The sequence below is a fragment of the Alosa sapidissima genome, chromosome 22 (assembly GCF_018492685.1).
Source record: "Alosa sapidissima isolate fAloSap1 chromosome 22, fAloSap1.pri, whole genome shotgun sequence".
NCBI classification, from domain to species: Eukaryota; Metazoa; Chordata; class Actinopteri; order Clupeiformes; family Clupeidae; genus Alosa; species Alosa sapidissima.
Window position 1 is genome coordinate 30,571,444 of NC_055978.1, and position 10,124 is coordinate 30,581,567.

Below are 10,124 nucleotides of genomic sequence, written 5' to 3' on the forward strand. Positions count from 1 at the left end.
GTTTTAATTTTCGTTCCGTGAACCGGTTCAAAGCCTTGGTTTAAAGGATGTTACGCCCAAAACACACCCATGACTGATTAAGAAGCAGAAGACCAAAACACACCCATGACTGATTAAGAAGCAGAAGACCAAAACACACCCATGACTGATTAAGAAGCAGAAGACCAAAACACACCCATCGCTAAGATATAGCCCTCTTTAGGGGCGGAGCAACATCATTTAGGGGCGGAGCAACATCCTTTAGGGCGGAGCAACAGCCTTTAGGGGCGGAGCAACATCCTTTAGGGGCGGAGCAACAGCCTTGGACTCTTTAGGGTGGAGCAACAGCCTTGGACTGCGGCTGGTGTGTGTTCAGAGTCATAAAAGCGTATTCACTGGAGGTGTGGGTTCGGAGTGTGTTCAGTGTGTGTGTGTTAGAGATGATCAGTGGTTCCTGATTTACAGGGCAGTGCACCAAGGTGATAGACGCAGGGCTGGTGTGTTGGCGCCGTGGAGCGGGGGTGTGGGGGTGGGGGTGGGGGTGTGTGTAGGTAGGGGTGTGTGTAGGTGTGGGTGAGGATGTGTGTAGGTGGGGGTGTGTGTAGGTGGAAGTGGGGGTGTGTGTAGATGGGGGTGTGTGTAGGTCGGGGTGTGTGTAGGTGGGGGGTGTGTGTAGGTGGGTGTGGGGGTGTGTGTAGGTGGGGGTGGGGGTGTGGGTAGGTGGGGGTGTGTGTAGGTGGGGGGTGTGTGTAGGTGGGTGTGGGGGTGTGTGTAGGTGGGGGTGGGGGTGTGTGTAGGTGGGGGTGGGGGTGTGTGTAGGTGTGGGTGAGGATGTGTGTAGGTGGGGGTGTGTGTAGGTGGAAGTGGGGGTGTGTGTAGATGGGTGTGGGGGTGTGGGTAGGTGGGGGTGGGGGTGTGGGTAGGTGGGGGTGTGTGTAGGTGGGGGTGGGGGTGTGGGTAGGTGGGGGTGTGTGTAGGTGGGGGTGGGGGTGTGTGTAGGTGGGGGTGTGTGTAGGTGGGTGTGGGGGTGTGTGTAGGTGGGGGTGGGGGTGTGTGTAGGTGGGGGGTGTGTGTAGGTGGGTGTGGGGGTGTGGGTAGGTGGGGGTGGGGGTGTGGGTAGGTGGGGGTGTGTGTAGGTGGGGGGTGTGTGTAGGTGGGTGTGGGGGTGTGTGTAGGTGGGGGTGGGGGTGTGTGTAGGTGGGGGTGGGGGTGTGGGTAGGTGGGGGTGTGTGATTTAGCAGGAGTGTGTGTTGGAATCCCCTGGCGGAGGTCTGAGAGGGCAGCAGGTTGGACACCACTGGGCATTCACTAGGCAGCCAGCAATGTGTGTGTGTGTGTGTGTGTGTGTGTGCGTGTGTGTGTGTGATATGAGTGACTTGTGTGTGTATGTGTATAAATGTATGTGTGTGTCCGTGTGAGTGTGTGTATGTATGTGTGTGCCTGTATGTGTGTGTGTGTGTTGAGATATGAGTGAGTTGTGTGTGTATATGTGGGTGTGTGCGCATGTGAGTGTGTGTGCATGTGAATGTATGTGTGTGTGTGTGTGTGTGTGTAATGTGTATGTGTGCCTGCGTGTGTGTGTATGTATGAGTGTGTGTGTATGTATGCGTGTGTGTGTATGTGTGTGTGTGTCTGTCTAGCAGTAACCAGGGGGAGGATTCCTAATGAATGTGAGAGTGAGATGTGGTGTGACGTGGAGTTTGATCTCTCATTCAGGACAGCCGTGATTCTAACATCGCCTCCCCCCTACACACACACACACACACACACACACACACACAGCCCAGCCAGGCCGGCCCAAACGAGCTCCTTTGATTCTGTCTCCTGAATTAAAGCTGTGAGGAGCTGGAGGGGGTGTGGAGGGTGAGTGTGTGTGTGTGTGTGTCCGTGTGTGTGTGTGCGCGTCTGTGTGTGTGTGTGTGTGTCTGTGTGTGAGAGTGTGTGAGTGTGTGGGAGTGTGTGTGTGTGTGTGTATGTATGAGTGTGTGTGTGCATGGTGCGACCGTAGTGGGTGGAGAAGGCTTCTGCTTTGATGTGTTCTTCCGTCCTGTAACGTGACAGGCTGAGCGGCACACATATATTAATACACATGTATGCACACAAACACACACACACACACACACTCTCATGCACACACACAAACACACGTCCATATACACACACTCATGCACACACTCATGCACACACACATGCACATACACACACACACACACTCATGCACACACACATACACACACACACACGTAAACTGTATATACAGTCATGCACACACCTGCATACACACACTAACACATTCACATGCATATGCACACACACACACACACAGAGTCATGTACACACACACACATATACAGTCATATACACACACACTAACACACTAACACACTCACACACGCATGCACACACACCCTGGCACCGTCACCATCACACACACACACTTATACACACTCACACACATACATACATGTACTGACGCACACACGCAGACACACACACACTCATGCACACATACTCTTAAAAACACACACTGTATGTCAAACTGTATCTCAAATACACACACACACATAAATACACATTTATGCACAAACACACATACCGTATTTTCCGGACTATAAGTCGCTCCATAAGTCGCTCCTGAGTATAAGTCGCTCCTGAGTATAAGTCGCATCAGTCAAAAAATGCATCATGAGCAGGAAAAAAACATATATAAGTCGCACCGGACTATAAGTCGCATTTATTTAGAAATGTATTTCACAAAATCCAAAACCAAAAACAGAGACTATGTAACTGGATTATTGAGGCCAAAAAGATTCATGTTAATGAAGACGAAGGAGTGAAGGCAGCCAAGAGGAGGGTGGTAGACCAAATGTATCACAAATGTGGAGAATACAATGCAATCAAGCATTTGGGCTATGTGGAGTCACAAGCTGGCAGCACATTAAATGCTCACGAGAGAGAAAAAGATGCAGTTTTAAAAGGATTTAAAAGGACGTGACCGAAGCAAGCAGGCGATAGGTCTATAGGCCCGACAGTAATTGTAAAGCAATTTACAAAAGATTCAGTGAACAAAAATGCTGATGTGGTACATGAAAATGTAGCTAAAAATGTGGAGAATGCAATGCAATCAAGCATTTTGAACGATGTGGAGAGACAAGCCGGCAGCAGATTAAATGCTGGAGAGATAAAAAAAGATTTTAAAAGCGGTTTTAAAAGGAAGTGCAGACCGAAGCTGCTGCTGCAAGCAGGTGATATTTAGAAATATATTTCACAAAATCCAAGACCAAGAACAGACAGACTATGTAACTGGACACATTGAGGCCAAACATATTGAGAATTCTACAGGGAATGTTACTGAACACGAATGAGTGAATAGTGGCAAGAGGCAAGCCGAAGGCTGCTGACAAGGGCGCGACGGTAATTGTAAAGCAATTTACAAAAAAATCACTGAACAAAAATGCTGATGTGGTACATGAAAATTTAGCTAAAAATGTGGAGAATGCATATTGGCACAGGCTGGCAGCAGAACAATTGCTTGGCTGGCCACCTCCGAGACAGCGAGAGAAAAAAGGATGCGCATTTAAAACCAGGGGGGTCATTCCACGTCAGTTCAACCAGGGCCCACGCACTTAGGTCTCAAAAAATTCTGAAAAAATTACCAGGTGTACCTACGTTACCCAGGAGACACACTGTAAAATTACTCTTATGTAAGATCAATACTTTCCAAGATACAGCCAGTTTTACAGGGGGAGGGGGGTGTCGATTTTGTTCGGCCTCTTTTTTTGTCCCAGGGTCTAAATTCCAGCGCGGGATTGCGGGTATTGCGAATAAATTATTAGCCTACTTAGTATTGAGCATAATAATAAAAGTCCCGCAAATCTAGCCATCCTACACATTTTACAGCGCTGTCTGACGTTAATAATGGAGGGCCTGATTGCGGGACTATTGACGGACCAACTCTGACTTCAATTGAACCCCATGCAGAGACACACACGCGCGCGTGCAGGACCACTTTGGGGGTGCCTCTCTCTCGTTGCTCTCTCTCTCTCTCAGCAGGATTCGTCACCGCTGAAGTCAAATTATACCCTAAGTGCTTCAACATCAACCGCTATCGACAGGAAAGGAAAACAAACGTTTAGCGTCAGGAATTTTGCAAACACAGAAGCATGACCGCCTATAACGCGAGAGAACATGGATAACTTCTCCATTTGACATTATAATCGATTGCGGATGTGAACAGCAGGGCTTGAAAACGAAATTATTTTTCAAACGTTCCGTTCCGAACGGTTCAGGTAGGCCTATGTTTAACGTTTTCGTTCTTGCATGCGTTCCGCCACCAACATATCGGTCCTGAACCGGTTCGGAACGCAAAATATCGTTCGTTCTTAAAGTTCCGGCAGTGTTTGGTGGGCCTATCAAGTCTATTTTTGTGGACTTTACCTTAGAATAGACATACTCATTATTTCCTCTTGATTTAGCCTATATCGTAGCTATGCCCAAAAATAATAAATCACAGGCGGCATCCAAAAACATTCAGATGGGCTATCCATCCCATAGCCTACAGACTTACTATAGGCCTAACCTATGCCTATAAATAATTTCTTATCAAAAATATTTCTGGATACGTGCTAAACTCCTTACCTGGTTGTAGCCTAAGTTTTATCCATATGGAGACCTTCAAAGGCTTGCGCTATAATTCCAACCCTGTTTATAAACGAACCTGTCTGTTGCTGACAAGGCCTTTCTCAAATTTCCTGTTTAACTCTTCTACATAGAATAGGCTATAATTGCGCAAACATTTCAAATCCCGACTTTAAAACGACAAGGCGTGGACAGGCAAAATAGGCTATTACGCATAGGCTACAAACAATTTCCAAATCAGTTTCAGTAGCCTACGCTACGAGCTGGCCTAAGATCCGAAGTGGCAGACGGATAGGTTACATTACAACAGTAAGACAAAATATACACATTTGGACCAAAGGTCCATTTATTCGTTTTTTTTTTTCAAACTGCAGAAACCAAATTATTAGGCTGTTCGCCTACAGTAGTTGGCTACATAGCGGCTTGTTATCTCACATTAACAGTGTAGATGCGGGCTTGTTTTTCGCACAACCGGAAATAGTCTCCCTGACATAGGATATGCTTTTGCTTTTGAAATTTTATAAAATATATAGAGAACGAAAAAAAAACGTTATTAACCGGTTTTGTGGATTTCAGAATAACGTTTCTGTTCCGGAACAGTTGAAGAGCATTTTGTTTTCGTTTCCGTTTCCGCTCCTCGTAAAATTCCGTAAAATTCCGTTCGTTTTCGGTTTTCGTTTTCGTTCCTTGAACCGGTTCGGAGCCCTGGTGAACAGACAGCTACAGACACGGAGCGCACAGTAGGCCTACTTTCACTTTCTGTGCGTAGGATTCATTGAGCTACGTGAAAGATAATTAGTAGCAAAACAGCGATCAAATATTACATGGCAGTGAGTTTTGTTTTCAAATGTTTTTATGCATGTCTAGATAACAGGTGAGGAATGTTTAGGAGACTCGTAAATCCTCAAATTTAGGCTGCGCAAAGCACAGCACCTTTATTTGGCCATGGCTTGTATTCGAGTCAGCTATTTCTTGCGTTTTATTGTGAGACCTAGGCCTACTTTTCGTTTGGAGCGGCATGGGTAGGCTATCAAAATGTTCAATTTGAGATTTAATTTACGTTTGGATTGTTTGATTATATTGCTAAATATCGGGACTTGATGACCACTGAAATCTGTGGGTATTTAATGGCTCACTATTAATTTTCATGTAGTGTCGGGATTTCGATTGCCATCCACTTATTGCGAGATAAGGTATCCGCTTCCATTCATTCATAGAACATGTGCTGCAAGGGAAACCTTATTCCGTATGGCCAAAGAGGTCTAAGATAGCCTGATGTAGTTATTTTTTAAATTATGCATGATTTACTTTTTTATAAAATTCATAGACTGATGCCTGGCAGCAACAATTGTGTTTAAATGTAGGTTACTGCTTCAGCCTCTAGCTCAGAAGGGGACGGCAAGCGACTGGTAGCTTGAGAGCAACGTGTTGGAGACTCATGGTGTAGGACAATTACTTTTCATTGGCAACAATACCAACCAACAATATAGAATATTAAGAAGAGCTCTTTTATGAGTTAAATTGAAACAAAATTATACTGGCTTTTATTTGTCCAAATCTGAGGCCCGGCTATAAATAGAATCCCGGCCATAATTTGAAGATTTAGGTATGCACGTGTGTTTCAGGCATAGCGCAAGCACTAATCTCTGACTGAAAGTGCACAGGACTTGTGCATTTGAGAGTGCTCTCTCGCGGCTGTAGACGTAATGTTTCACGTAAGGTTCATGTCAGTTAATATAAATTAACATTTAAAAACATGTTCAATTATATATTTTTTTCATATATAAGTCGCAGGACCTAACAAAACAAAACAAAACCAAACAATAATAACAAATAAAAGCATAGAAGGGCAATATAGTCAAAGAATAGTTAAAAGGTAAAGATCATAATAAAAAGAAAACATAAAACAAGGTAAAATCATTTAAAAATAAAGAATAATTAGTAAGCAAAAACAAAGGCAAAAGTAGTAAAAAAAGTAATAAAAGACAAAGTAGAATAATTATCAAGGCAGATTCAGAATTTGTAACTCGGCACATTTAGCAGAAAGCATCTGAGAACAGTTTGGTCTTAAACTGGCTACAGTTGGGGCCTTTTTAATGTCATCCGAAAGTTGGTTCCACAGCTGAGCCGCATAGCAGCTAAAAGCTGCTTCACCATGTTTAGTTCTAACTGTAGGTTTTACTAGCAGGTTTTTCACCTGGGACCTGAGAGGACGAGAAGGTGTGTACTGCTGAAGCATGTCTGACAAGTATTTAGGTCCTGCTCCATTTACTGATTTATAAACAAGCAATAGTGCTTTAAAGTCACTTCTGTGACTTACTGGAAGCCAGTGCAAGGACTTAAGAATTGGAGTAATGTGGTCAGTTCTTTTAGTTTTAGTTCTTAGAGTCCTAGCTGCAACTCTGCACCACAATAACACACAACTCTGCACCACAATAACACACAACTCTGCAATAACATACAACTCTGCACCACAATAACACACAACTCTGCACCACAATAACACACAACTCTGCAATAACACACAACTCTGCACCACAATAACACACAACTCTGCAATAACACACAACTCTGCACCACAATAACACACAACTCTGCAATAACACACAACTCTGCACCACAATAACACAAATGTATTTAATTGGTTGGAATAACATTGTGGGAATGATGGTAAAGGTTGCCCTGTCTCTGAAGTCCTGGGTTATTTAATGTGATGTTCATATGTGATAATAAACTATGCAAATCAATATTGAGTCACTTTAGGCTTCACAAATAATGATCCCTAAATGCTATATTTGGACAGGTTGTATTATGCAATAGGCTATTCAACGAAAATGACTATTAATTAAGTAGACATGTAAGAAACCTGTGGATAGCTGGGATTTTTGCTGCACCCAGTGTGTTGCAAGAAAGCAAACTAAAGTCATTGATATTTGTTTCGTTTTAAATCACCTGGGGAGACATTACATGATCCAGACTTTGCGTTGTCATGAACTACAGAACTACAGCCTGTGCGTTTTAAAATAGTTTTCATACACAACGCAATGAGTAGGCTAATAATTGGATATAGGTCATTGCTATGCATCTGCTAAAATGTATGGTCATAATCAGTTACCTTGTCAACCCACACATAAGGCAAATAGTAGCCTAATATGACAACATTTACTTTTTCTTTTATTTACCACAAAGTCCGGTATAATACAGCCTAAACCATGTAGGCATTAAGACAAGTATCAGTAGCTTAATCCAAGTAGTTAGTTGTTTTATTTGTTGTCTTCCAGAAATGCAAACCAACATGGACGCGCGAGGACGCTTGTGCCCAACACTAAACTCGTGCATGAGCTGTCATCTACCAATCAGCATGTAAAAACAAAACTGGTGCCGGAAGTTGCAACCATGAAACGCCATGTTTTCAAAAACGTCGGCGGCCAAATGCCATGCTAAGTGGCTGAAGCTAACCCTTCAAATCCTGACCCCCTGCACTGCAATAACACACAACTCTGCACCAATAACACACAACTCTGCACCAATAACACACACACAACTCTGCACCAATAACACACAACTCTGTACTCCAGTGCTCCATATCATCCCTCCTTCTCTCTTTCCATATCTAACCAATTGTTATTGATCTTATATTAAGATTAAAAAATCTATTTGGTATTGTTTTTAGTATGAAAAGACTTCTCAAAAGATCATTTTGACTTAATTTAAGAATACTTTAACTTATTTTAAGGAGTCTTATCAAGACAACGCACTGGCAGACAAATGTGCTTGGTTTTAGGACAAATTTGCTCAACGCACTGGCAGACAAATTTGCTTGTTTTCAAGATGAGATGTCTTAAAATAAGTCAATTTTTTTTTTAATTAAGTCAAATGATTTCACAAGAAAGCGCTAGGTAAGTCTCTTTATACTGAAAACAATACCAACTAGTTTTTTTTATCTTGATATAAGAATAATAACACTTGGTTAGATTTTGTTAGATAAGCAGTTTTTGCAGTGCATCTAGTAGTTCTAGCCTGTTTTACAGGGGAGATGCTGATTCATAACATCTGACTAAATTCATCCTATAAGGGGACTGGGCAGTGGCGTAGCGTAGCTATATTGGGCCCCGGTGCAAGCATTTTCATTTGGGCCCCCCCTCGAACACCAACCCCACCCCCCGCGACACCAGCACACATACACAAAATTGCATGTGTGAGCGTGATGGAGATTCACCAAAATGATCAGAAAGAGCCATGGACAGTGGCTACCTGACTAGTCATTGCTACCACCTGTTAAACTGAATTCTCCCAACTTCCGAAACTGAAACGCAGATAACGTATAGAACAATTAAATAGCCATCAAGGAAAACACAGCAACTCATACGCGTGGCGCCTACACAATAACTACACAATTGCTTAATTTAGCCTGACAGTGTGGCGCAGCGATCAGATAGCCTTCCACAAAAAGGTCACAGAAAGTGCACCTCACATATGCCTACTCCATAAAAAAGCAGCCTGTAACTCACCCATTAGAAGTTCACTCTACGGGCCTTCTGTTCAGCAAAGTCATTGATGATATATCGTTGAAACCCAACTGCCTGGCTCTGCTGTTCTTTATGGAGAGTAGCCTATAGCCAATCCACTCAATCGTTCTTGTCCCATGCTAGCCTAATTAGGTAGGACTAACATCAGAATTGCTAGCATCAACACCAGCAGCAACATTCGAGGTGTTTAAAAAAAACTATTCAGTTTCATTCATTTGGATTTAGTCTCCTGTTCTTGTCTTTTCTTTTCTCTTCTGTGGGCCACTGTTATACTAATTGCTGATTATTATAACTAAGCTACAACACATCCAGAAGTAGCCTCACAACGCAATGTAATAGTCCAAGAAAAGATCTTTTTATATGCTGGAATTATCATGAACAATGTAAACTTCATGTTTGTGTTCATGCATTGTATAATAAGTATTCATTCGTGTCTTGAGAACTATAAAACATTACCTCATTATGAGGCCCAATAAGTGGGAAGAGAGGCCATGTTCATATGACATTTTTGGACAAAAAAACAAATGTTCTGCACCCAAAGAGAACCTGTGAGGTCATGTGACCTAAACCTTAAACACACACGGTCTTAATATGGCTCTGATGTGGCTCTGATGTGGCCCTGATGTGGCCCTGATGTGGCTCTGATGTGGCCCTGATGTGGCCCTGATGTGGCCCTTTATGCTACAGCTCAGTGATCCTCTGCATTTTCCACCCGCCTGGCTCCCTACCATCACACACACACACACACACACACACATACATACACACACACACGCACACACATATACACACACACACACACACACACATATACACACACACACACTCACACATATACAAGCTCCCAACAATTATAGTCACTGCTTCACGTTTATATTTAGTGTCACTACAGCACACACAAAAACACAGTCACATCACATGAGCATTTATACACAAACACACACACACACACACACACACACATACTCTTCACCCGTT